The sequence below is a fragment of the Phascolarctos cinereus genome, unplaced genomic scaffold, assembly GCF_003287225.1.
Source record: "Phascolarctos cinereus isolate Bilbo 61053 unplaced genomic scaffold, phaCin_HiC Scaffold_9;HRSCAF=440, whole genome shotgun sequence".
NCBI classification, from domain to species: domain Eukaryota; kingdom Metazoa; phylum Chordata; class Mammalia; order Diprotodontia; family Phascolarctidae; genus Phascolarctos; species Phascolarctos cinereus.
In genome coordinates, this window is record NW_027556402.1 from 251,766,065 (window position 1) to 251,780,137 (window position 14,073).

General features: G+C 36.2%; 1 protein-coding gene across 1 annotated transcript in view; it reads right to left on the bottom strand.

Annotated features, from left to right (window-relative positions):
- Nucleotides 1–14,073, bottom strand: part of LOC110200738 (vomeronasal type-2 receptor 26-like) — a 107,196-nt gene that overhangs the window by 62,378 nt on the left and 30,745 nt on the right. The gene's annotated exons all lie outside the window — the stretch shown is intronic.

The following is a 14,073-nucleotide window of genomic DNA, read 5'->3' on the forward strand; positions in this document are numbered from 1 at the left end:
TTATTTTTATAAATTTTCATCCATCTTATCTACATTTTCAGATTTATTAAAATATAATTGTGCAAAAAAGATCCTAATAATTGCTTTTATTTCATCTAAATTTGGTGCTAAATTTACCTTTTTCATATTTGATATTGGTAATTTGGTTTTTTCTTTTTTTTTATCAAATGAACCAAATGTTTCATCTTTTTCAGTAGTTTTTTTCATAAAACCAACTCTTAGTTTTATATATTAGTTCAGTGTTTTTCTTTCAAATGGATCATTCTCTCCTTTGATATTTAATTGGATATTTTTAAGAATTTCTTCTCTTTTTAGTATTTTTTCCATGCCCACTTCCTAGATTCCCTCTTTTTGCATTTTACTGGTGTAAGAATTAGATAAATATCATTTCCCTTGAGTACTGCATTGGCTGTGTCTCATAAATTTCGATATGTTCTCTCATCATTATCATTCTCCTTAATGAAATTGTTGATTGTTTCTCTATTTTTGACCCACCAATACATTCAGATCAAATTATGTGTTTCTAATTAATTTTAATCAATTTTCCTACAGACATTTATTGTACATAATTTTACTTCATTGCGATAGGGAAAGGATGCATTCAATATTTTTTTTTGTTTTTCAGCATTTAGGTATGTAGTTGTGATACCCTAAGATTTACTCAGTTTTTGTGATGTTGCCATGTACGTATGAGAAATGGTATACTCCTTTATTAACCTTCAATTTTTCCCAAACTTTGATCATATTTAACTTTTGTAAATTTCTATTCATCTGTTCAACTACTTTCTTATTTATTTTATGATTAGAATTATCTAGTTCTGAGAAAGGGAGATTGAAGTTCTTGTTCCCCTTTAGCCAGAAATGACATCACTGCTCTTAGCCCTGGGGTTTTGAACTGATCCATGCTTTCCTATGGTTATAATTGCTAGTGCTCCCCTGTGTCTTGAAATTGACAACAAGGATCATATTCCAAAATGATTGACTACGCTGGAACTGTGACCAGAACCCTGCTACCCTGCAACAGCAATTCTTATATCCACTGGGACTAAGACTGGAAACTGTTAAGGGCAATGCAAAAAAAAGAAAAACCCTGAACCCAGCACCACAAAGGGTACCCTGTAATCTTCTTCCAATCAGTTGTCCAACAACGATCCCCCACCAATCCATGGGCTAAAAACTCACAACGTTGCTAAAGCCAAGTATGCAGCTGCCTAAAAGATCTATTGCTGGCACCTAAGCAGTGTGCAAAGCACACTGACTGCTTTAGTGAAAATGACTTTTCTTACAGACCACCTAAGTTACCTTCAGCTGGAAAATTGTTTTCTCTAAGATTTGTTGGGTCTGACAATCTAGAATTTGATTTGAAGTGTTATTTTATAGCTAACTGCAGGGAGCTGAGAGAGGGAGCTAACTGAGAGAGCCTCGCTGATTGCTTATCTAGTTCACCGTGTTCGCTCCAACTTCCCTTACTTTAGTTGGTTGTTGGGATGTAGTAACTAGGGCCTTCTTTATGTGGATTGAATGTTTGTGAACATTTATCCGAGTGATCTACTCTTTGCCTCTCTGGATCATAAACCTTTTTTGTCCCCTCAGAGTATACTGGTGTCTTCTATGGTCAATCTGCTCATTCAGGAGCCAAATTAAATCACCAACTCACGATAAGTTGTGACAAACTATATTTAGGAGACCTCCTTCCGTCTCAACACCTATAATGTAAACAAAAAGTTGCCGTGCCTCTCCATATCTAGGTGCAGAGTAGTTTCCCATCAGTCTCCCAACTTCCCTGTTTCATTACCAACAAAATTTCTTACTATGACTGTGTCACTTCCTGATAGGAAACATAAGAATATCATTAATTTCTTTTGATAGTTTTCTTGCATGATAATGGAAACAAGCACTGAGGGGTTTTTTTTTTCAACTTTTCCATCAACTGAACAAAATATTGGCCATGATTCACAAAGCTGGATTTTGTGGCCTGGTCTTTGAATACATACCACGTCAGCATCATGCTGTAAGAACCAATCTATCTCCTTATTGATATTCCAACCCACCTTCTCTTTCTCATCACCTAGCCTGGTAGAAATCCCAAAGCACAATAACTGTACTGACTACTCCACTGGTTGAAGTGAAGCATGCTCTTCAAAGAATTGCACTCACCATTTAAATCTGTCCTCCTATAATTCTTCTGCAAAGTAGCAGAAGTGATCAAAGTTGTAGATATTTTGTTCCATACTATTTAAATGACTATTCTGAACACACTTATATTCACTCCCATTACAGTTGACACTCCATTGACACATAAAGCCTCTGCATAAAACAAGGGCTAAATATCCCTTACTTCATTTGCAGCAGCAATTATTAAGGCAATTCTAAGCTCAACCCAGTATATCCTCAATATAAATGTTTGTCATTCAGTATTTTAGGGATGAAACTGCCAAGAGTCTATATGGGTATTTGCTTCAAATATCTCCCATACAATGACTGAATCATGATTCATACATGGATGAAGGAATGCAACTCATGGCAGCAATGCAATCCACGTTGTCACTTTCTAGCCACATATATGACGTCCTACATTCCACACTGTCCAGTGCTGTTTTGAATCACTGGTGACGTAATTGTCAATGTTTCTTGAGATTACAGTGACCTCCATTCCTGTTCCATTTTTTTTTTCCTGAGCCAGCTCCTGTGGTCCTCAGCCTATGAAATACCAAGTTCTGTTTCACTTCCAAAGTGTGTTTAAAATTGTTTGGTCTTCATTCATTTAACAGTTTTAATAGAAGTCAAATGTACATTTCCTACCTTCCCCCGATGATGATGTATATACGTATTTCAAATTGCCATGGTCGACCTCATTTCATCTGAGTATTTTTCCAATGAGTACACTGTTGTGCTTGATATTCTCCTCATAGTCAACCATAATTGGGTGTAGTATCTCTTTGAAATCAAATGATTACACAAATAAAAATGATGGTAAATTCAGAGGCAAAAATTATTTTAAATTCAAGATGAAAGAGAAACCCTGGTAATAGTTAATATTTTAAGTTCCTTTAAAATATTGCAAGACAGAGCAAAGATGACAGAGTAAGGCAAGAACTTGCCTAAAGTCTCCAAAATAATCCTGAAAACAACTGTAAATCAATGACTCAAAATGAATTCAGGAGTGGCAGAAACAAACAAAAACAAAACAAAACAAAAAAGGATGGGGCCAAATAATTGTCCAGTTGAAGACAATTCAGAAAGTTAGTAAGAAAGCTCTGTCTCACTAATGTAAAAGGAGAGCATACTCAAATCTAGGTGGTTCCAGACAAGCCAGCAGCAAGGCCACTAATCCTAGGACAGTCCAGCTGATAGGTCCTGCAGCCCCAGAGCAAAAAGCTTGGGACAAACACCACACCTCCATCCTAAAAGCAGAGTCCAACTTTAACATAAAAGTAAAAATGAAATGAAATAAAATAGGCTGGAAAATTAATGCACACACAAAAAAAGGAAGTTGTCTATAGAAAGTTACTATGGTGACAGTGAAAATTAAACACAAACTCAGAAGAGAACAACATTGTCAAAACAGCTAGATGCAAGGCCTCAAAGGAAAAAAAAGCGAATTGATTTCAAGAACAAGAGTTCCTTGAAGAATCATTTTTTTAAAATAAAACAAGACAGAAGGAAAAATTGGAGAAAATAAAACAAATGAGAGGATGTCCATCAATTGGGGAATAGTTGAACAGGTTGTGGTATGTGAATGTAATGGAATGCTATTGTGGTATAAGAAACGATGAGCAGGCCAACTACAGAAAAACCTGGAAAGAATTATATGAACTGATAGCGAGTGATGAACAGAACCAGGAGAATATTGTACATAATAACAGCCACATTATGTGATGATTGACTTTGATAGACAATTCCTGGGTAATTAAGAATCAATTTTTTATACCTATATGTGTGTGTGTATGTGTGTGTACATACACATATGTATATATGTATATATATTATATACATATATATATATATATATATATATATATACACATACATACACACACACACACACATATATATATACATACACACACAATACATCCAGTGGTATAGGATACAATTTTTTTTGTTTGTTTTTAGGTTTGTTTTTTTCTTTTTGGCTAGGCAATGGGGTTAAGCAACTTGCCCAAGGTCACACAGCTAGGAAGTATCAAGTGTCTGAGGCCGGATTTGAACTCAGGTCCTCCTGACTCCAAGGCTGGTGCTCTATCCACTGTGCCACCTAGCTGCCCTGATGCAAATTTTTAAAGAAAACCTTATATGAATTAAAGGAGTATATAGAAAATAGAACTATACTAGCAAGGGAAATTAACTTTCCACTCTCAGAAGTAGATAAACCTAACCACAAAATAAAGAAGAAAGAAGTTAAGGAGGTAAATAGAATTTTCGAAAAGTTAAATATGGTAGATATCTGGGGAAACCTATATGTCAATGGAGAGGAAAATGCATGTTTCTCCGTGGCACCTACACAAAAACTATCCATGTATTAGGGCATAAAAAACTCACAATCAAATTCAGAAAAGCAGAAATACTAAATTAATCCTTTCCATATCAAAATTTAATAAAGTTACATTTGTTAAAAGGTCATGTAAACATAGATTAAAATTAATTGGAAACTAAATTAGCTAGTACTGAAGAATAAGTGGATTAAAGAAAAAAATCACAAAAGCAATCAATAATTTCATTAAAAAGAACGTCAACAGTGAGAAAACAAACCAAAATTTGAAATATGTAGATAAATCAGTATATAGAGGATTTTTTTTAATCTCTAAATGTTTTTATAAGTATAACAGAGAAAGAGCAAATCAATGAATTGGACATGAAACAAACAATAAAAACAGAAAAAAAATTAAAATAACCAATTAAACACCAAATTAGACATCCTGAAAAACAAAGGAGAGATTAATAAAATTGAAAGTAAGAAAACCATTAAATTAATAAATAAAAAAATCACTGGTTTCATGGGGGGGGAAATAATAAAATACATTAACCTTTGGTTAATTTTATTTTCTAAAAAGAGAGAAGAAAACCAAATTACCAGTTTCACAAATGAAAAGTGAATTCAAAATCAAATAAATAAAATTAAAACAATTATGGAAAGCTAATTTGCCCAAAATATATGGGAAAACTCTAACAATCTAACAGAAGTGGATGAGTCTTTACAAAAATATAAATTGCCCAGATTAAAAAAGAGAAAACAGAATGCTTAATCATGAAGCATATCAAATAAGTAATCAATGAACTCCCTAATTACACATTACCGAGCAAGATAGATTCATAAGAGAATTCTAACTATTTTGAAAAACAACAAGAAAAAAAATTCCAATACTTTCTAAACTGTTTGGGGAAAAAAATAGACAAATAGTGGGCACTATCAAACCCCATTTGTTATATAAACATTGTGTTGATACCTAAACCAGGAAGAGTTCAAAGAGAAAAGGAAAAATATTCTAAGACAGAGAAAAGCAGAGTGAGAGCTTTCATTTATAAGGAAACTTGAAATAGAGGACAGAGAAAAGTGGGTGATAGCCTTTTACCAGAGACATGACTGTGTAGTAGCAGGATGGTAACTCCTAGAATCTCTTGGCAAGAGAGTAGTTACAGAAGAAGATAGAATGAATATAGAAGAGATCCTGGAACCAGGAGGCTAAAAATCAAAGCCCATCAGATCTGGAAATGGGAGAGGTTGACAACATAATTATGGAGGAGGTTTGTGCAGCTACAGTGAGAGCCAAGGATGTGATGGTGGGTTTGCCAGTAGAAGTATCTGTGGTACAGTTCCATCCACAAAGATGGCATCTGCTACATACCTGGTGGAGGAATATGTAAGTTCCAATGGATAACCAACACTGAGTAATGGTTTTTACTACTGAGAGAGTAGAGAGGGAAAAAAGGACTAGAGATGGGCCAATATGGCCTCAGGAGAAAAGAGTTTATGCAGAATGCAAGAAATGTGGATAGACATCACTATTTTTGACCCAGGGTGACTCTTATCATGTGGCACAGTAAAATGTGACATTGGTTTCTTAGGAACTTTTTTTTAATTGAGATGATTCACTCAATGAAAACATCAATGACACTGATATTGATGTTCTGGCTATAAATGAATGCTTAAAAATAAGAGTCAGGAGAACAGAAAGGGAGACTTCCTGTTACCATTCTTAAAGATTAAATCAAGACTTCAGAGAATTGATTTCCCCACATGCCCATTTGAAAATAGAGGAGGTGGACTGCTGACTGAGGATTTGCTCTTTGAAGACTGCACATTCACCTTTTGCTGCCCATGTAGCATATGCAAAATAATGAGTTTACAAGAAAATTTGGGCCATAATTACTCATTGGCTCCTAAAATAGGGATGATACTAGAAGATGGAAGAATATCCCTAATTTGGCCATTTGCTTTTTTTTCCCCTCCCAAATGCTGATTTAGGGAAGAAGTGTGGAGAGACCAAAGGCATAATGAAGAAAAACTGGCTGTTCTCCCCTGCCTCACCCCATACATTGTCATGTGTCACTGAGCATAGGCTACCTGAATTTATTCTGATCTTAGATGAATAATGATCTAAAGATAGAACTGAACAGTTTCCAACATGGTGAGGTTCAAATAATTAGAAGGATTCTTAGAGGTCCCTTGAGAACACATTCTTTGAAAGGACACCAATATCCAGAGTCACTGTAGCTGATTCTAATATAGCCTAAGAGCACTAGGGCAGCAAACATCATGATCCCAATAAGCAGAAAATTGACCCACGAATCAGAATATCAACTTCTGCAATGAGCCAGCCCAAATGAGCCAGTGTGACACTATGAGAAGCCTTTTGTATGCAGAATCAGTTTTGTCTCTTTAGCCCTTCCTTTAGAAGAGTGAATAAATCACCCTGTTTCCATAGTTCCAATTGTTGGGTTGTTAGAAGGCAGACAGTATACGAACAGCCCTCTTCCCGCAATCTTACATTACATAAAGACAACTGGAACATATTTTTGTGTAGCACTTTGCCATCTTACTGCATGAGAGCATAAGAAAGGAACCCACATGAAGAATGACAATTTCTGGTTCAAAAAAAAAAAAAGAAGTCAACCTCTAAACCTGCTAAAAGGTTAATATATATATATGTGTGTGTGTGTATGTGTGTGTGTGTGTGTGTGTGTGTATAATATTGTATATGTGTGTGTGTGTGTGTATGTTTGCTAAACTGTTCACTTTGTGCCTTGCACGGTGCCAAGAGCTTGAGACAGAACCACAAAGAATGGAGTAAATGCCTTTAAGTAGCTTAATGTATGAAAGCACAGAAAAACAAGGAGAAGAGAAAGGAGAAAGTCCTCTTGGGTGTTGGGCATAATGAGGAAATCGAGTGATTCAGAAGCAGAAGTGATACAATAAAGCAAGGTTTACCTGAATACCTTTCTAAAAATGGGAGTATGGCAGGAACTTGCCCACAGCCAAAAGGACTCTAAGGATTGTGGAAAGTTCTGGGATACCAAGGACACTTTGTGGTGAAAAGGAAACTTTTGAAGGAATGATGAGAAAGAATGTTTTTGCATACAAAACATTTTTTGAGTGATTACTCTCTTGGTTGGTTGACAGTTTGTAATAGGTCTCTTGTTAATAGTCCAATCTACTACTCCATTGGGTCCAAGTTGTGGCATTGCTTCTACTATTGTCTCTTCTATCAACTCTAGGTGATAAAGAGACCAAGAATGAAAATTTTAACCTTTCAGTACTTAAAAGTTCAAAAACAATTCTATTCTACATCTAGATACTTATTCACAAATGCTAAGAAAAAAGAATAAAAGAAAGAAGTACAGTATGTTTAAATATACAAAAAATTGAGAATTAAGTATAGGGTAAGCTCCTGGAACTCCTTTCAGAACAAAAGTATTTCAATTCCATGTCTGAATTTAATGGAAGGTGAAGGGGAATGGCCAATCAGACCAGTTCGATTAAGCATGAGCAGACTTTCTCTGCCTGCTGCCTTGATGATTCAGAACTTTTCAGGATGACTCAGACCAAGGACCAATATTTCCCTGTCTCAGGCCTTCAATATTGTACTGGAAACCTTAGCTTTAGCAATAAGAGAAGAAAAAGAAAATGAAGGTATTAGAATAGGCAAAGAAGAAACAAAGCTATCCCTCTTTGCAGATGACATGATGATATACTTTGAGAATCCTAGAGAATCAAGTAAAAAACTACTTGAAACAATAAACAACTTTAGGAAAGTTGTAAGCAATAAAATAAACCCACATAAATCATCAGCATTTCTATATATTACCAACAAAGCCCAACATCAAGAAATAGAAAGAGACATTCCATTTAAACTTATTGTAGACATTATAAAATATTTAGGAGTCTAGCTCCTGAAACAAACCCAGGAACTATATGAACACAATCACAAAACACTTTTCACACAAATAAAGTCAGATCTAAATAATTGGAAAAACATCAGTTGCTGATGGGTAGGCCAAGCTAATAGAATAAAAATGACAATTCTACCTAAGCTAGTTTAATTATTCAGTACCATACCAATCAAACTACCAAAAATTATTTTATAGAGTTAGAAAAAATGGTAACAAGATTCATTGGGAATAACAAAAAGTCTGGAATATCAAGGGAACTAATGAAAAGAAATGCAGGAGAAGGTGACCTAGCCATTCCAGATCTTAAATTGTATTATAAAGCAGCAATCATCAAAACTCTTGGTACTGGCTAAGAAGTAGAGTGGTAGATCAGTGGAATAGGTTAAATATGCAAGACACAGTAGTCGATGATTATAGTAATCAATTATTTCATAAAACCAAAGACCCCAGCTTCTGGGATAAGAACACACTCTTTGAAAAAAACAAAACTGCTGGGAAAACTGGAAAAGAGTATGGCAGAAACTAGGCATAGAACAAAATATCACACCATATACGAAAATAAAGTCAAAATGAGTTCATGATTTAGATATAAAGGCTGATAATATAAACAAACTGGGAGAGCAAGGAAGAGTTTGCCTATCAGATCTATGGAGAACAGAAGAATTTATGTCCAAACACGAGATAGAGAACATTATGAGAAGCGAAATGGATATCTTTGATTATATTCAGTGAAAATTTTTTGTGCAAACAAAGCCAATGCAACTTAGATTAGAAGGAAGGTAGAAAATTGGGAAAGAATTTTTGCAACCAGTCTCTCTGATAAGGGCCTCATTTCTAAAATATATAGAAATTTAAGTGTGATTTATAAGAATACAAGTCATTCCCCAATAGATAAATGATCAAATGATATGAACAGTTCTCAGATGAAGAAATTAAAGCCATCTATAGTCATCTAAAAATGCTCTAAATCACTATTGATTAGAGAAATGCAAATGAAAACCACTCTGAGGTACCACATAACATCTATCAGATTGGCCAACATAACAAAACAGGAAAATGATAAGTGGTGGAGAAGATGTGGGAAAATTGGAACACTAATGCATTGTTGGTGGAGTTGTGAAATGAACCAACCATTTTGGAGAGCAATTTGGAACTATGCCCAAAGGGCTACAAAAATGTGCATACCCTTTGACCCAGCAATAGCACTTCTACGGCTATATACCAAAGAGACAATACAAATGGGAAAAGGACCCACATGTACAAAAAGATTCATAGCTGCTCTTTTTGTGGTGGCAAAGAATTGGAAATTGAGAGGATGACCATAAATTGGGGAATGGCTGAGCAAGTTGTGCTATATGAATGTAATGGAATGCTATTGTGCTATAAGAAAAGATGAGAAGGATGGCTTCAGAAAAATCTGGAAAGACTTTCACTTGGGGGCAGAGCCAAAATGGTGGAATGAAAGCAGTGACTTGCTTGAGCTCTCCCCCAATCCCCCCCCCAAATACCTATAAATAATGGCTCTAAAGAAATTCTAAAGCAAAAAGACAGACTGAAACAAATTTCCAGCCCAAGACAACCTGGATGGTTGATCAGAAAGGTATATTGTGCCGTGCTGGTAGAAGAGTGCAGTTTGGCATGGGTGCTCAGGCCACATTGAACTTGGAGCAGACCTCAGGACTGAATCGCCGGCAGCTGTGGCAGTTTCCAGACTTCTCAACTCACAAACGCCAAGGACAATTAAAAGGTCAGCCAAAAAAGTCTGTTTCTGTGGTGGTGAGAGAGGAGCATGTGTTCTCAGCTCCATTCCCTATTGTGTCACCGGGGCTGTGGCTGCCTACTGAGCTTCTGGCCCACAGACAGAGGGGGAATCAAGTGGCTGATCAGAGGGGGATTGCAGGGATCTCTCTGCTGGTGCAGGATTCTCTTGCTTTCCCCACGCTTGAATCTGGGTCACAATTCTGGGTGGTGGCCCTGGGGCAAGGAGAAGCACTGGCCTGGTGGAGCTTGTAGTGGCTGTAAAGAGGAAATATTCCTCACAGTTCCAAGGGAGAAAAGAGTGCTTGTGGTCACTCACAGACCAGAGAACAGGCTAGGAAAATAGTGAACACCTCACCCTTGATAACAGCACCTTGGAAGAACTGAAAATTTATAGGTCCCTAGAAGTATCTCTGAAAACAGCTGCACAAAACCCCTGAAGGTGGGGACAGTACATTTTCCACACTGGAGACAGATTCCTAACTTAACAAAAAGTTTATAACTCAAGTAATTGGCCATGATCATCGGTAAGCAGCACAAAAAGAGTCAGACTATATTATCTTACTTTGCTGACAAAGAAGATCAAAATAAACAATCAGTAGAAGATAACAAAGCCAAAGCTCCTACATCCAAAGCCTCCAAGAAAAATTTGAATTGGTCCCAGGCCATGGAAGAGCTCAAAAAGGATTTTGAGAAGCAAGTAAGAGAAGTAGAGGAAAAACTGAGAGTGATGTTAAAGGAGACCCAAAAAAATACTGAAGAAAAAAACACCTTAAAAATAGCCTAACCCAAATGGCAAAAGAGGTCCAAAAAGCCAATGAGGAGAAGAATGCCCTAAAAAGCAAAATTGGCCAAATGGAAAAGGAAGTCCAAAAGCTTGTTGAAGAAAATACTCCCTTAAAAATTAGAATAGAGCAATTGGAAGCTAGAGATTTTATGAGAAATCAGGACACTGTAAAACAAATCCAAATGAATGAAAAATTAGAAAACAATGTGAAATATCTCATTGGAAAAGCAACTGACCTGGAAAATAGATCCAGGAGAGAGAATTTAAAAATTATTGTACTATCTGAAAGCCATTATCAAAAAAAGAGTCCAGACATCATGTTTCAAGAAATATCAAAGAAAACTGCCCTGATATTTTAGAACCAGAGGCAAAATAGAAATTCAAGGAATCCACCAATCACCTCCTGAAAGAGATCCCTAAAGAAAACTCCTAGGAACATTGTAGCCAAATTCCAGAGTTCCCAGATCAAGGAGAAAATATTACAAACAGCCAGTAAGAAACAATTCAAGCATTGTGGAAACACAATTAGGATAACACAAGATTTACCAGCTTCTACATTAAGGGACCGCAGGGCATGGAACATAATATGCCAGAGGGCAAAAGAGATAGGAGTGCAACCAAGAATCACTTACCCAGCAAAACTGAGTATAATCCTTCAGGGGAAAAAATGGTCATTCAGTTAAACAGAGGACTTTCAAGCATTCTTGATGAAAAGGATAGAACCAAACAGAAAATTTAACTTTCAAATACAAGACTCAAGTGGAACATGAAGAGGTAAACAGGAAAGAGAAATCATAAGAGACTTATTAGAGTTGAACTGTTTACATTCCTCCATGGAAAGATGATATTTATAACTCATGTTGACACCTTTGTCAGTATTAGGGTAGTTGGAGGGGAAAAAAATTATATGTTGTGTATATGTGTGTGTGTGTGTGTGTGTGTGTGTACATACACACACACACATACACATATAGATAGATAGATAGATAGATAGATAGATAGATAGATAGATAGATAGATGGCACAGGGTGAGTTGAAGATGAAGGGATCATATCTGCAGAATAAAAATAAGGGGTGAGAGAGGATTATACTAGGAGAAGGAGAAAGGGAGAAGTAGAACAGGGTAAATTATCTCACAAAAAAACCGAAAAGAAAAGGCTTTTACAGTGGAGGGGAAATGGGGGAAGGTGAGAGGGAATGAGTGAATCTTATTCCTATAGGATTTGGCTTAAGGAGGGAATAACATACACATTCAATTGGGTATGGAAAGGAGTCTTACCCTACAGGAAAATAAGGGGAGAAGGGGACAAGAGAGTAGGGGAACAATAGAGAGGAGGGCAGATTGGGAAAGGGGGTAATCAGAAGCAAACACTGCTGAGGAGGGACAGGATCAAAAGAAAGAATAGAATAAATGGGGGGCAGTGAGATAGGGTTAAGGGAAATAGTGTTAGTTTTTCACAACCTGACTACTATGGAAGTGTTTTGCATAACTGCATATATATAACCTATATTGAGTTGCTTTCCTTTTCAATGAGGGTTGGTTGGGAGGGAGGGAGGGAGGAAGGTATAAAATGTGGAACCCAAAGTTTTAAAAACACATATTTTAAAAAAAGTTTTCATATGCAACTGGAAAATAAGAAATACAGGAAATGGGGTACAGGAATCTATCCTGCCGTACAGGAAAACAGAAGGCGAAGGGGATAACAGAAGGGGGGTAGAGATGGAAGGGAGGGCAGACTAGTGAAAGGGATATTCAGAATGCATGCCCTCTCATGGTGGGGGAGGGATGAGATGGGGTGAAAATTTGGAACTCAAAATCTTATGGAAGTGAATGTTGAAAAGTGAAAATAAATAATTTTTAACCCCCCCCCCAAAAAAAAAAGAAATGATGAGCAGGATGACTGCAGAAAAAATCTGGAAAGACTTGTATGGACTGAAGCTGAGTGAAGTGAGCAGAGCCAAGAGAATATTGTATACAATAACAGCCACTTTGTGTGATGACTACTATTGATAAACTTACCCCTTCCCAGCAACACAAGGATCTAAGACCTCCAAAGGCCTCATGATAGATGCTATCCACATTCAAAGAAAGAACTACGGAATTTGAATGCAGATGGAAGCATAGTATTTGATATTTTTTTTCTTATCTGTTGGGTTTTGTTTCCTCTTTTTGGTGGTTCCTCCTATTGGTTCTAATTTTGTTTTCTTTTTTTACTTACAACATCACTAATCTGAAAATATGTTTAATAGGAATGTATATGTATATCCTATATGTGACTGTGTGTCTTTTCGGGGATGGGGGTGGGGAGGAAGGGGGAGAAAAAATTTAAATTCAAAGCATATGGAAGTGATTGTTGTTAAATCAAAATAAATTAATTAAAAATGAATAAGGCTGATTTTAGGTGTTTCAAGATAAATTTATTTCAAACCCATGCTTCTAGGACAGTGCACCTCAAATATCACTGCATCATAAATGTGTTTTGAATTGAAACATACTCGATGACATTTCGGTAAATTACTAAGGAATTTGATGGATCCATGTTGCTCCCTGAAAAAAGTTCTTTTTTAGCTAATATTTGTAGGATATTATGGGGGAAAGCTATAAATATGGATCACTGTGATCTTTGAAAATTTCCAAATTGTGAGAATTCTAAAGGATAAGGAAGAAAAACAGTGATAGCATAAGTTACTTTTGGCATAGAAATATCAATAAATTTGCTATAAGCAATTTGATGAAATACACAATTTTCTACTTCTGTGATGCATTTATTTATCCTCTCTGCTCAGGGAAGGATTGATTGCTACACAGGAAACTGAGATCTTGACTTTGCCTTTAACCTACTCTGATTTCTCTGACATTGTCCTGTGGCCTCCTAAGTTGGATCACACGGAGACTGTATCTGGTTCATCATAGTATTCTGAGAGTATGCAGTTAGAAAACACACATTAGGCATTTCATAAAAAGTTATTTCTTAGAAATAACTTGAATTGAATATATAAACTATTTGTGTTCTGAAGGGATACATCATACACTTGGAAAATCAGGCCCGGATTCAGGAAAGAGACCAATTCTTAGCTGAAATTGGAAGATCACTGTAAACACAGAATTGAAAGCTGCTTCTTAGCACAGACTGCTG